Source organism: Felis catus, chromosome C1 (assembly GCF_018350175.1).
Source record: "Felis catus isolate Fca126 chromosome C1, F.catus_Fca126_mat1.0, whole genome shotgun sequence".
NCBI classification, from domain to species: domain Eukaryota; kingdom Metazoa; phylum Chordata; class Mammalia; order Carnivora; family Felidae; genus Felis; species Felis catus.
The window spans coordinates 219,284,708-219,298,759 of NC_058375.1; the positions used below are offsets into that span (position 1 = coordinate 219,284,708).

Consider the following 14,052-nt stretch of genomic DNA (forward strand, 5'->3'; position numbering starts at 1 on the left):
GAGTGGATGAGCGATCCAGGCACCTGCCTCTCTGCGCGTCGCCTCTTGGCTCTCGGTGCCTCTGTGCGGCCTTCCCTCCATCAGCATGCCCCCACCTCCGCACCTCCCTCCAGTACCCAGCCCGGCATCCCCTTCTTGGGGGCCCTGGCAGTCCTCCTGCAGTGTTTTAGGCGAACCCCAAGCTCCCCGGGTCTGGTGCGCCCCTAGTAATGACCTCCAGGCACCTGCTTGCCCGTTTCCCTGGGAGCAGCTTCGGGACCACATCTTGGTTTGTGTTACGACCGCCGGGTCCGATCCACAGCCCGGCCCCTGGTTTGTACGTGGGACGTGTTTGCACGTTGCAGAAATGCAACAGTGGGGATTCGTGCAGGGTCCGTGATCCAAAACCACATTTTCTCCGGGGCAGGAAAGAGCGTTTGTGATTTATCCTTCCCCGGCTGCTTCCGAGAACACTCCTGGCAGCCTGCGGGCCTTGAGTTCGCTGCTGAGAGTGGAGTCAGCCTCGTCTTGGGAGGGCCTTGTCCGCTCTACAAGCCCGTGGCAGTTTGCAGGCTGGGGGCTCCTGGGGCCGTGTCCCCTAAATCGCTCTCTGCAGAAGAAGAGGGTGGAGAGAGAGAGAGAGGGCACCTGGCACAGTGCGTCCTAACACGGATGATCTTCAGGGGTAGAGGCACACGTCGATCTGGGGGGGGGGGGATTTGTGGAGTGAAATGCTGTGCTCTGTGCGGTGTCATCTCCTCTGGCCTCAACACACACACACACACACACACACACACACACTCTTCAGTGAAGTGCCTGTGTCTCACCAGGCTTTATTTAGTGGCTTTGGGGGTGTGGGGGTCAGTAAGAACCCAGCCTGGTTCCTGGGGTGCTTGGGCCCCGACGGGAGAGTCGTGGCTGGGTACCTTTCAATAAAACAGGAAAGAACGCCGTCCCCCAGCCTGCCCACCGCGTGCCAACAAGCACATCCAAGGACTGAGTGCGGCACGGGGGCCCGTGTTGCAGACGAAGTGACTGAAAGCCAAACGCGGACATGCAGTAGTGTCCTCATCAGAAAGGAGCTGCCGCGTGGGCTGGGAGGCCAGGGGCAAGGGATCTCTCGAGACCTCTCTTGCACCCCCAAGGGCCGGGTGACGCAGGGAGGTGGACCACGGGGACCCGTGCGCGCACCGCCAGGTGGGAGGGGGGCTGAGGGGGGCTGTCCCATCACGTGGGGCGTGAGCAGGTGGCTGAGTGGAAGGCTGAAGGTAATGGGAACCCCGGGAGCTGCAGTCAGGGGAGGGTGGAGGTCATCATGGGCTCCGTCCCCCCAACCTGAGCCCGAGCCACCGCGCCCCTGGGTGCACCAGCCTGGGGCTCCCAGAGGACTGGAGGCTCTCGGCCGACCCCGGAACAGCTACCTCGGAAGGAGCTCTGGGGGGCCCCGGAGCCTTCCTGGGTCAGGGCTGAGGCTGGGGGGGCCCCCGGGCTGCAAGCTCACCATCTGCCTGGCTCTGACCCCTCACTCTGGTGCACATTGTGTTCCCGGTAATTCTGCAGCCGAGCGAGACTTAACGCACACATGACCCATAGCTTTGGCTCCGAGGAGAGGTGAGGAGGCCGTCTAAGGCACACGGCACTTGGGGGCGTGGCCAGCACAGACCCAGCCACCCCCACCCCCATCACTCGGTCACGCCATCACTGGGCTGGACCACAGGGCCCCTAGCTGCCCCTCACGAGATAAAAGATGCTGTTTCCAGGGTGGGCAGCTGAGCATCCCTGGCTGAGACTGTCTGGATCACCGTGTTCCGAGCTGGTGATTCTCTGGTACCAGGTTCCCCACACCGTCCTGGGTGCCCACTGGTGCAGACATGGCCACCTGGGCTCGGTGTGGCGATTGGCACAGCGTGGAGGGGACGTATTCTAATGTCTCAGCAGGTACTGAGGAACTCCCTGCATGTCAGGCACAGTACAGGGGCCTGAAGCAGCCATGAAGTTCCCACGACAGTCCAGCGACTGGGGTGGGGGCTACTCCTCGCATTTTCTAGACCCGAGTATGGGTCTCAGAGGGGTCATTACCCATCAGGCCCAGTCCGTGAGCTGGCTGGGGGCTGGTTGGGATTGAATTTATGTGCTCTGACCCCACGGTGGTGCCTCTCCCCCAGTCTTCAGGGGCCTGTGATCTTGAAGAGAGAATCGTTCCCTGACCTGTGTTCTCAGGGGTGTCTGACATCTGCAAGATTCCGGCTGGTTTGGAGATGGAGGGGGGGCGGACGTAGAGAAGGAACAAATGTGACGGCTCAGCACGGCCACAGCTGGATGCTGTGCACAGGGGTCCTGCCTTGCTGGGAGCGGCGGGCGCGGGGACTGACGTGACTGAGGGAATGCCGCGTGACGAGGCGGTGTTGGAGGTGCTGTCCGATCAAGTTAGGGGGGAGAGTGGGGTGCAGAAGTCTGATGCTTCAAGTGGTTTTCCTTCAAGGATGTGGCCGGGGAGGACTCCACAGAGAGATACCAATGCGTGCCACACCCACTCGAAAAGTGAGTGATGAGGATTTGTCCACCCAGGGCGGGAAGGCACGTCGACGGCAGTGAGGAGCTCTTTCAGAGAGGTGATGGCCACAGGCTACTGCCATAACTTGTTCACCACCATGGGGTTGGAACTTTATTGCAGGAAGAACAGTCTGGGCCCTCTCAGGAAAATTTTCAGAAGACAGGCAACAAAAGCAAAAATAGACCAACGGGACTTATCGACCCTAATGGACAGGGTGACGACGGCTGGCTGCAGAATGGGAAAAGATCTTTGCAAATTTGTTAACATCCAGAACGCGTAAAGAATGTCTACAGCTTAACAATTTGTGATCTGATTTGTAATCGGATAATCTGATTTTTAAAAAGGGCAAAGGACTTGAATCGACATTTCTCCGAAGATCATCTACAAATGGCCAACGCGTACAAGAAAAGGTGCTTCATGTCCCTAAACGCAAGAGAAGTGCAAATGAAACCACAGCTGTCCCCTCGCACCCATCAGGACAGAAAAGTGAGGTGTTGGCGAGGACGTGGAGAAAGGGGAACCCTCGTGTGGTGTGCGTGAGAATGCGGACTGGTGCAGCCACTGCGGAAAACAGCGTGGAGGTTCCGTAAAAAGTTAAACATGGAACTATCCTGCTTCTGGGCATACACCCAAAGGGATGGAAAGCTGGGTCTCTCCAGAGAGATGTGTGTGCCCGCGTTCATGACAGGCGTCAAGAGGAGGAAGCAGCCGAAATGTTCTTGGAGGGCTGGGTGGATCAGCCCCTCATGGTCTACCCCTGCAGTAGAGCAACTTAAAAGGAAGGATGTTCGGACACCCGCTACAACGTGGAGGGACCTGGGACATGGACGCTCAGTGAAACAAGCCAGTCACAAAAAAGACAAATGATGCATGGTTCCACCTACATGAGGTCCCTGGAGGAGTCGGATGCATGGAGACAGAAGCCTTGCAAGAGGAAAATGGGGAATGTTTCATGGAAACAGAGTTTCAGTTTTGCAAGATGAAAAAGTTCTGGGGATCGGTTGCACAATAACGTGGACATTCAATTCACTGTTGAGATGTACACTTGAAGATAATAAAGATGTGGGGTGCCTGGGGGGCTCAGAGGGGTAAGCGTCCGACTTTGGCTCAGGTCATGATCTCATGGTCCGTGGGTTCGAGCCCCGCATCAGGCTCTGTGCTGACAGCTCAGAGCCCGGAGCCCGCTTCGGATTCTGTGTCTCCCTCTCTCTCTGCCCCTCCCCTGCTCACACGCTGTCTCTCTCTCAAAAATAAACAAAGATTAAAAAAATTTTTTTAAATGACAAAGGTGGTAAAATTTGTGCCATGTGTGTGTTTTTAAGGTAGGAATATACATTTATTTTCAGTCCAGGTACCCTAAATACATCATCTCATTTGACTTTTACAACTTTCAGATGTAGGCCTTTTTTCTTCTTGTTGAGACGCCATTGACATATAACATTGTATCAGTTGTAGGTGTAGGACACAGCGATTTGATATTTGTGGATATTGTGAAATGGTCTCCCCAGTATGTCTGGTTAACGTCAGCCACAGTAATAGTTACAACACTGTTTCTTCTAGCGATGAACACTTGTAAGATCTTATCTCTTAGCCACGGTCAAATATTCAAGACAGGGTTATTAGCTGTAGTCACCATGCTGTGCGTGACATCCCCAGGATTTGTGTACTTTGTACCTTTTGACTTCCTGCACCCATTTTTCTCACCCCTGACCCCTGGCCTCTGGTGGCCACCAATCCGTTCTACGTATCTGTGAGGTGTTGTTTGTTTTAGATCTCACAAATAAGTGAGATCATACTGTATGTGTCTTTCTCTTTCTGACTTATTTCACTGAGGATAATGCCTTCAAGGCTCATCCACACCATCAAAAATGGCAGGATTTCATTGTTCTTATGGCTGAATAATATTCCATTGTGTGTATATTCCACGTTTCTTTCATTCACTCATTCATTCATCGTTGGATGCTTAGGTTGCTTCCGTTTCTTGCTGATAGTAAATAATGCTGCACCTGTGTTTTTTCTTATAGTTAAAACTTTCAGGGGGCGCCTGGGTGGCTCAGTCGGTTAGGCATCCAACTTTGGCTCGGATCTCATGGTTTGTGAGTTCGAGCCCCGCGTCGGGCTCTGTACTGAACCTGCTTCGGATTCTTTGTCTCCCTGTCTCTCTCAAAAATAAATAAACATTAAAAAAAAAAACCCAACAGAACTTTCAGGAGGCGTTCCTGCGATAGTAACTGGAAGAGGGGAACCACTCTTGGGCACCCCCCACTCCAGCCCCTCTCTACCCCCACTCCCTGAGCAAGCTGGCCGCCCAGCGGGGCCCAGCAGGTCTGAGAAGGGGTCTCAGGAGCATGGCCCTGGGTATGTCAGGGCTTCCAGCACCCTCCAGGTACAAGTGATTCTTACGGATTTCAGAGACAGGCTTGAGTCCAAAGCCTTACAGAAATTAGAGCCCTTTTTTTGTTTGCCTGTGTTTAGACTTAGTAACTTAATTTGGCCAGTCTGTGGAGGAAAAGGTGATGGTCTTTCTTTTCTAGGAGTTGGATTACACATCTGCCGATTTGATAACTGCATCTTCAAGGTCACGCACACAAAGCTCCCAGAGGCTCTAGGAACCGTGAATTATGAAATAGCACATACATGCCTGGGGGGAGGTGGGCCTCACCGGGGACGTGGGCACGTCACACCCGACAGATGCCCTTTTGGCCGTAGGCACCTGAGCAGGTTGGTGGACAGATGACCAGTGTTTCCTCCTTTTGAAGAAGGAAAATCTGAAGGTCGTGGACGTACCTCCAGCAGGACCCACTCAGTGGGTGGTTCCAAATAGCTGGTCTGACGCGACAGAGTTATTCTTTCTGAGCTTTTCCGTCATGTGGTGCTCACATTTATTGAGCACTGACTGTTTGCAGTCTTATGCTTGGTGCTGGACACATAAAGGTGAGGGTGGTTTGGTCTGTCCTGTGGAGGGTTTGCCGTCCAGCCACGGAGACAGGTAGGTTAAGCCACTGGTTACGATACCACGTGTCAGTGTTGGGTCATGGTGGTTTGCAAACCAGGAAGGCGTGGATTCATCCATCTCCCGGGCACCTGCTCGTGGCTTCTCTTGAGCGGATCTGAATGCAGTGAGGGCTCTGCCCTGCGAGGCTGTGCATGGGGCCGAGGAGGGTGAGGCGGCTGGAGGGAGCAGGGGGAGACCGGGAGCTAAAGACAGCTGGACGTCCATACGTACACATTCTCAAACACAACGTAGTGTCCTGCAAAGCTACCCTGTCAGGGCAGGACAGAAGCAAAACTTGACCCAAAGTCACATTGTCTGGAAAGACTTGATAAGTGAGCCTGTAAGGAATGTTCTGGAACATCTCAGCTCCAAAAAACAAAATAATAAAATGTGTTTGTTCAGGTCTTGCTCAAGAGAAGCTGGAAGCCTGTGATTCATCTCCTGGTCTGCTGTCCCTGTCCCCCAACCTAGCCCGGGAACGGGGACTGTGTCGTGCACGGGCTCAAAGCCGTGTTGGTGACTCTGTCTCAGCTCACTGATCCATATTTGCTGAAGAAAACCAGGATGGTTCACTTGCAGTTCTGCATCTTGCAGAGACACGGCCCTTGTCTTGGGGAAGTTAACAACCTGTCTGGGAGACACCGGGCCACAGCAGGCAGAGCCCAGGCCCAGGGTGGGGCGGTGAGGGGTGGGGACCATCTTCCCCAGTTACGAGACCCCAAAGAGGAATCACAGACCAAGGTGGGCACCTTGGGAGGGTGGCGGCCGTCATCTGTCAAGGGGAACAGCCACTTGGGGAACACGATGGCCCGGACACTTGGTCTGTGACCAAGTCCAAAAAATGGAAAGCAGAGTTGCCTAAAAGTCCCACCTTGCCTGCTGCTGTGGTTATCTTAATTGCACACGCAGTGTCTCTCTTCAGTCCCACGTTCTCGGAGCTGAAGATGTGCGATATAGTTACCAAGTGTCTTTGTTTTGCAAAAGAATGGGGAAAATGTGAGGATGCTGGCAAAGGAGCTGGCCCCGGACCCCCGTGCTGCTACAAGACGCTGACATTTCGCGATGATTTGTGTCGCGGTTGGACAGCAGCCCGCTGACTTTCTCCCTGTTGGACGCTGGTCCGCACCAGCCCTGGCCCGGTCCTTCTCCGGCTGCCAGCAGGTATTTTTGTTTTTAGGACATAAATCCCGGCCCTTTCCTCGTCTTCTGGAGCAGAGACATCTCTCCCCTGGAGATCGAGGTGAACATCCCCTGGGTGCCAGCTGTGATTCAGGCAGGAGACGTGCCTGCGCTGGGCCCCCCCGGCCCCCGAGCCCCCCTGGGAGCAAGCGAGGCTGCATGAGTGGGGTTCTGTGTCCTCGTCTGTCTGTCTCTACCACACTGGAGATACCCTCCCCATGCCCCCCGCTGTGGAGCCCCTGCAGTCAGCTAGGCTCTATCAGCGACTTCGGGTAGAATGCACGAAGGAACAAAAATAAATAAAGTCAGACGGGGGAGAGGCGGAGCTCACGCAGCCTGGGTGGATTTACTTTCTCTCACTACCAGAAGACTCAGGAAACAATGCAGAAAATATGAAATACATTCATTGGCTCTCCCGCCTCTTAAATGGTTTGACCTAAGCGGGCAAATCCTGGCTGGGGACAGGGGACATCTGGAGGACATCACTGTCTCAGGCCACAGTGGACCCAGCTCTTTGCTCTGGAGTGGGCAAGGCGGTCGCTTGGCCGTTCAAGGAGCCCAGATGACAGATAAGAGGGACGAACCCAGCTGCGGGTCCTCCCGAGAAGGCCACTTCAGTGTGACCCCCTGGGAGAGGCTCCTGGCCATTCTTCCGGCAGCTTCCTCCGTGGGGGGAAATGGATTTGGCCAAAAGAACAGAGAAGAGAAAATGAAGTCTGTGTGATGGCGGCCAAGCACTCTGAGAAGGGGCTCGTCCCCAACGCTTTGTTTTTCCTACGGCCGGCATCTGTCGTTTGCTAGAAACCGCAGAATTGCACGTCACCTTGAAACAGGGATTGGCTTCCCCCGAGCTGGACGTCCAGCAACAGATGGGAGCCAAGAAAGCGCTGTGAACTTTAGCTGCCTGACCAGGGTCACAGGAATGCCGTAGATCGAGCCAGACAAATCCCCATGCCGGGGGCCACGGGCCTCTGTGCATGTCTCCCCTGTCCCCACGCGTCGAAACCACAGGTGAACAGATGGAAAGACCACCTCACAGATCCTTGGCCGAGACCTCTGGACCAGCGCCGCTCAGGCCCCGACGAAGGCTGACTGCGGGAGACTCGGGTGCAACAGAAAACGTAAGTAAAGGACACGGAAACTGGCCCCTTGTGGGGCTCCCCCGTCGGGCAGGGCTGGGGGGCGGGGGCCCCAAGGCCCGCAGGGTAAGGTTCAGATCCTCACCCCCTCGCCGCCTGTGGGCGTGGGGCCTTGGCAGAGTGGGGCCCCGGTGCTGAGCTGCGTGTGAGGGCGCCCGGCAGCCGCTGGGCCCTCACCAAAGGGAAACCGAGGCGGGGACTCTCAGTGGCTCGTAACTTTTTGTACTCCTAAGAATTTTGAAACTGGGAAGAACAAAGCCCTGGGGAAATGACTGTAAAATGTTTCATGAACTACTTCTCAAATGGTATCAGCCTCAAAGTATGTTTTCTCTGGATGACTCCCTTCTTCTTTCAAGGATCACTCAGGCAATAAATAGGCACCCCTGGTGGGTCCGTTCCTCCTGGGGACTGTGGAAAGCCCCCCCCCCTCTTTGGGGACAGCCCCCAACACACAGGGTATCTGTCATACTGTGATACCAAAACCCGTGAAACATGAAAAACAAAACAAAGCAAGCAGGCCCATCTCATTAGGAACTTAACCCAAATTCCAGGTAAAGTACGAGAAAAATTAATTCTCTGGGGCGCCTGGGTGGTTCAGTTGGTAGGCCTCTGACTCATCAGTTGACTTCAGCTCGGGTCATGATCTCACAGTTCATGAGTTCGAGCCCCGTGTCGGGCTCTGTGCAGGCAGCTAGGAGCCTGCTTGGAATTCATTCTCTCTCTCTCTCTCTCTCTCTCTCTCTCTCTCTCTCTCTCTCTCTCAAAATAAATAAACTTAAAAAAATAAATTCTGTGATGTTTCAAAAGTGTAAGACCCACGACATGGAGGTTTTACTGATGGACGATGAGGGTGATTTCACCTTTGGGTCCTTTCCTGGGCGTTGACACACGGGCAGTATTTGTCAACAGCACTGAAATTGTTCGTGACCCTCACTGCTCTGTATGCCGTTCGTCACATCCACGGTCAGAAGAGAAAGGATCATCTCGGTGGATGCTGGAAAGGCATTTGAGAAAATTCAACGTAGTTCTGACATTAACCTCTCGTACTTAGGATTTTCAGAAGCTACAATAAAAAGATTCTTCCTCCCCGTCCTAGAGTATGCGTCTCAGAAGCCGAAGTGACAGTCAAGTCATTTGTGTCAAAGTCAAGACTGTTCTCCCCGACATACTGTTCTATAACATTGCTTTGAACGTTTTAAGTGATTCTGTAGAACAAGAAAAAGAAATAATGATGAGGTCTACCAGAAAACAGAAGAATAAAGAATATTGTCTACTAGGAATCTTGCCCCCCACCCCATCACCAAAAGCGTCCCTCCAAAACCTTTACGACTGATGAAACCATATAGAATGGAGGCCAGTTACTAAGAGAAGATGCTTTTTGAAAACACTGTCATGCACGCTAGCAATAGCCCATTAGACCATGTAATGAAATCCAAGGGGCCAGAAAACAAAAAAATATGATCCCTCATGAAAACTATGAGATAGGGGAGTCCAGCAGAATGTTGTTCTGAACGAGGAGCTCTCTGTGACTGTGATGCTGTTTGGAAATGCTTATTACCATGGCCGTGACATTTCCTTCCCCAATTAACTCAAGTATTTAGTATGATTTTTAACTGGACACAATTATCCTGGAGTATGTATGGAAGAGTAAGACCGCAGACATATCGGAGAATGTCTGACAAAGCAGGGGGGCGGACGGGAGGGCCGTCCCTGGCAGAGGTGCTATCTGTCTCCGGGCCCTGCCGTGGAAATCACTGGAAGGTGGGGGGCAGGGTGAGGACTAGAAGGAAACGCAATGAAATAGTGCCAGAGAGACTTCCGGAAGAACCTGCACGTGTGTCATACTCAGGTGCAGGGGAAGGGGACGGTCCTCGCGAGCGGTATTCCCAGGGTAACCCCAAAAAGGCTGGGGCCTGGCAGGTCTATGCAAGAACAGCCTTAGAGGTCGTAAAGACCAAAGTTCTCTGTGCACAGCTGTGACCCCTAACTCTTGGGGTGCCCTCCTCCCTGACCGCACCCCTCCCTTCTCCGTGAGCCAGCCAGTGAGTTGTTAATGCGCGGGTCTCTGCCGTCAGAGGGGCGCAGGCCTGGCCGTGGCCGTGTCCCTTTATCAGAGTCCACGTGGACACCTGTAGACAGAGCTACACTTTTCTGCAGTGAATCTGGAGTTAAATGCAACGGCAGAGCAGCTCGCAGGGACCCTGACACAGTGCAGGTGACAGCACCCGCCTGATGGGTTTTCCAGGTGAGGCCAGGACCCCCGGCTTCATGTGGCGTCTGTTCCTCCAGGAGATAACACAGAATGAAGACATGTCCCCCCAGACAGGAGTGACAGTGCAGGCTGAATCCTAGACCCGGGCCCAGGAGCCGAGTCGAGTGGCGGCCGGGCCGCCAGCTGGACACGCGACCTGCCCTCGTTACTGCCGGCCACCTCCAAGAGCTGACTTTTCTCTTTAACGTTTTGTTAAATGTTAATGTTGGAGGCCGCGGCAAGAATTCGCCCATTAAACATACCAACGGAGGGCATGTAATCGTATAGAAAGGCTGACGCCCAAGTAATGAAAAGTGAGACCGTAATTTAACGAGAATTCTGATCATACGACATCCAGTCCAGTGAGCGCTTCATGCAGAGACGGACTCCGGGAGGCACAGAGAGGCAGGGAGCCTGGACACACGGCTTCCAGGCTCTCTCCCCGCTGAGCCTGTGCCCCCCTCGGGGTGGGGGTGGGGGTCTCTGCCCTTGTCTTACCCCAGCCCGGGCATCTTGGAGAGATGGGGGCTCAGTGATGAAGAGATCATCATCGGGGCTCCACTGGACTGAGTGGGGGTGAAGAGCGCCCCATCAATGTGACCGCCCCTGTCCATCTTCCTAGGACGGTCCTGGTTAATTCCCGCGTCTGAGTCTGCTTGTTAACTGCCCCCTTCACTCTCAAAACTGGCTTGCTTTAGGGGACGCATCATAGGGTCCACGCACACACACGCACACACTCATGAGCTCTGCTGCTTTCTAGGGAAGGCTGTGCCTTAGAATTACTCGTGGGGTTTTCTGCTCTCTTCCCTGCTGCCTCTTCCCCATTGGGAGGCATGTGCTGAAAATCCCTCCCCCATGATTCTCACCCCCAGAACCAGGGACCAGGTGGCAAGCTATGGCGTGTTAAGGAAGGAATGGGGGCATTATTTATTTTTTTAAAATTTTTTTAATGTTTATTTTTGAGAGAGACAGCGTGCGAGCAGGGGAGGGGCAGAGAGAAAGGGAGACACAAAATCCAAAGCAGGCTCCAAGCTCCGAGCCATCAGCACAGAGCCCGACGCGGGGCTCCAACTCCCGAACCACGAGATCATGACCTGAGCTGAAGTCGGACGCTTAACTGACTGAGCCACCCGGGAGCCCCAAGGAGATTTTATTACTAAATGTCAGGGGCACTTGTGTCCAGAGCAGTGGTCTCTGGTGTTGCCTCTTTCAGCGAGCCCTGGCTAACGGGGGGGTCACAGAGAGCAGAGTGAGGGGCCCCCCTGCTCACTCACCTCCCTCCTAGAGGGCCCCCTCCCGGGCCTGCTTCACCTGTGCCGGGGCTGCCCCTGGACTGGCCAGCCTGCCTTCCTGGCTGTGAGCTCACTTCCCTGTCCTGGCTCAGTTCCATTCAGCAGCCCAGGCTTGTGCGTCGCCCCGGTCCGTGGTCTGCATCTGTGAACATCTGTGTCAGGAAGTGCCAGAGAGCGCTGCACCCCAGGAAGCCCCCCCACCTCCCGCCTGGGTTCTCCCAACCGTGGGAGCCATTGGGCCACACGCATGTCTTTCTGTCGTTGGGTCCATCTGTGTCTCACACACGCACACACCACGCACGCCCTTGCCCTCAGACACTCTTGCACGCGCACCCCTCGCACACTGTTGCACGCGCACACACAGTGCCGTGCTCGGGGGGTCAGGACCGCACAGGCAGTCGACAACCTGGCGGCTGGGAAATACACCAGCGCTGCTCTCCCCGCTGCGCCGCGGCCCCGACAGATGTAGGAGCCGTGCGTCCTTGGCCGTGCGTCCTTGGCCGTGCCGGTGTGCCCTGCCTTGCAAAACAGACCGCGCTCGCGAAGCATGTGTGAATTTAATTTGGGTTTGCGTTGACTCATGTTATTATGATCTCAGAGCCTCTGCGCCTCTGCGGTGATTGGCCGTCCGAGGCAGCGGCCACCACGGAGCTTCCGCGCTGCCCTGGCCTCGCCACCAGGGTTAATGGGCTGTGAAAACACTTGGGTTCGGGAGGAAAGCCTCTTGCGGGGCAGAGCTGTGTGCGACTCAGATTGCCCTGGTGAGGGGGCCCTCCGGCAGCCAAACCCCCGTGACAACCCACTTCTGAGTGTTGGCCGAACATAAAGCTGCTTTTTACAGAGGAGAAGGGTGTTCTCTGAGCGCTGCAGAGACCCGGGCAGTCCCGGCCGCCCAGGGCAGCTGAGGGCCGGGCAGACCCGGTTCCCGATGGGCAGGGCTCAGGGGAGAGCGGGCTCCGGGATGACCAGCGTCTGGGCCCCACAGCCTTCCCGGTGCCTGACCTCTTGCCCTGGTGTGCAGCTGGCCGGGTGCTGGGGGTGGCCTGTCCACCATGGCCCCGGGGGCAGAGAGCCGGGGAAGGCTTGAGCCGATGTCCGCCGGACAGAGCTGCCCCGAGCGCAAACGTCTCCCCATCCTGAGACGGTGAGCCTGAGGGTGTTCGGACAGGTCCGGGCAGCCTGTGGTCAGCGTGGCCCTGGAGGGACTTGGGACCTCCACTTTCTGCCTGTTGCGCTTCAAGGACCTCGGAGGGGCACCGTGGCGGTCACTGGACCCTGCCTGCTTGTGAGGACGGGGCAGAGGACGTTTCCTGCCCACGGGAGCCGCCTCTCCTGGCCTGCTCTTCTCACTGTCCCGAGAGCACAGGCCGGGCCAGCAGGACCCATGCGAGTGTAGACAATGGCTTCACCACATTACTCACTGGGAAAACTCTGCTGATGTGAAATTCACTCGTGCTCGCTTCTGCAGCTGCTGTTCCTGAGGAGCTGGGCGGGCTCTCTTGACATTAAACAGGGCAGACGAGGGGGGAGCACGGTGGAGGGGGAGGGGCAGGAGACACCAGGGAAGTGACGGAGGCGGGATGGCCCGGCCCTCCTCGACCACATGGCCCTTTTGTTCCAATAGGAGGGAGGGAATGGGAATTTGAAAACAGAGCAGGGAAGACCGTGTGTGAGCAGCAGAGTTTTCTAGAAGCCTGGCCAGGGAGGCACCCTGAGTGCGTGGAGGCGTTGAGGAAGGTGGACCCCAGCCTCCGGGGCGTTCAGAAAGGACAGCGGAGGGCGTGCTGGCTCTGCCTTGTGGAGAGGGAGGTGGCCCTGGGGAACGAAAACCTGACGGGGCTGTGTTTTCCCTGGTTCCCAGCTGCATGACGTACGTGACTGTGGCTTTCTCTCCTGGAGCACCTGCCACACTTTTGTATTACGTGGCCGGGGAAGGTCAGTCCACGAAGCCGGGGGCAAGAGCGGTGGGTCTGGTCGCAGCCCCTCTGTCCCCCAGCCCTGGGCGGGGCGGGGGGACACCTGGGACCGGCCTGGTGTCTCTGAACTCCCTCCCAGCCTCCTCTTCTGTTCAGAAATCCTTCTGGTAACACCAGGCCCCTCCCCAAGAAGGACTGTGAAGACCTTCAGAGCTAAGCATGTGGGCCAACAACAGACGGTACGCCTTCACCCCGTTTTCTGGAACACGTATATCAGATGCCATCTGTGCCCCTGGACAGAACGTGTGAGGGAGCCCTCCAGGCTCCCTGAGTTTCTAGAAAGTCATGAGGCCCCCAGGGACCATGAAGACCCCTGAGCCAGGCACCCCCCCCCCATTTCTACCTGGGAGAAGTGAGGACCAGCTTGGAGAGATGTGCCCAAGGTCACTCAGACGGCAGGTGGCAGAGGGGAGGCAGGTGGGCTCAGCCTGGCCTGATGGAAGCTTCCTTCTGAAGCAGCCTCACGCCCCATGGCAAGTTCTACAGCTGGAGGTCTCGCAAGCCCCAGCTGGTGCACGGTGGGCCCCACTCCCTGCTGGCCACACCACGGGTGCCCAGGTGTGAATGCCAGGGGAACATCCTGGGCCTCGAGCTGGTTTCTTACCAGGCTGGAGGGGCGTGGTTCCCTGGCACGTGCCCCCCAGCAGGGCAGGGGTGGGATGAGCAGTGCCCTTCCCCCGACCCGGG

At 55.9% G+C, this 14,052-nt stretch overlaps 1 protein-coding gene across 4 annotated transcripts in view; it reads left to right on the forward strand.

Moving 5' to 3' along the window:
- The window catches only part of TWIST2 (twist family bHLH transcription factor 2), a 77,051-nt gene that overhangs the window by 16,912 nt on the left and 46,087 nt on the right, over nucleotides 1–14,052 (forward strand). Inside the window, exon 2 of one of the 4 annotated variants that reach the window (XM_023259936.2) lies at nucleotides 2,878–3,710. The exons of the other annotated variants lie outside the window; for them this stretch is intronic. The gene's annotated coding sequence lies outside the window, so the exon portion shown is untranslated. Of the gene's footprint in view, nucleotides 1–2,877; nucleotides 3,711–14,052 lie in introns of those variants that run through there. 4 annotated transcript variants of the gene reach the window in all.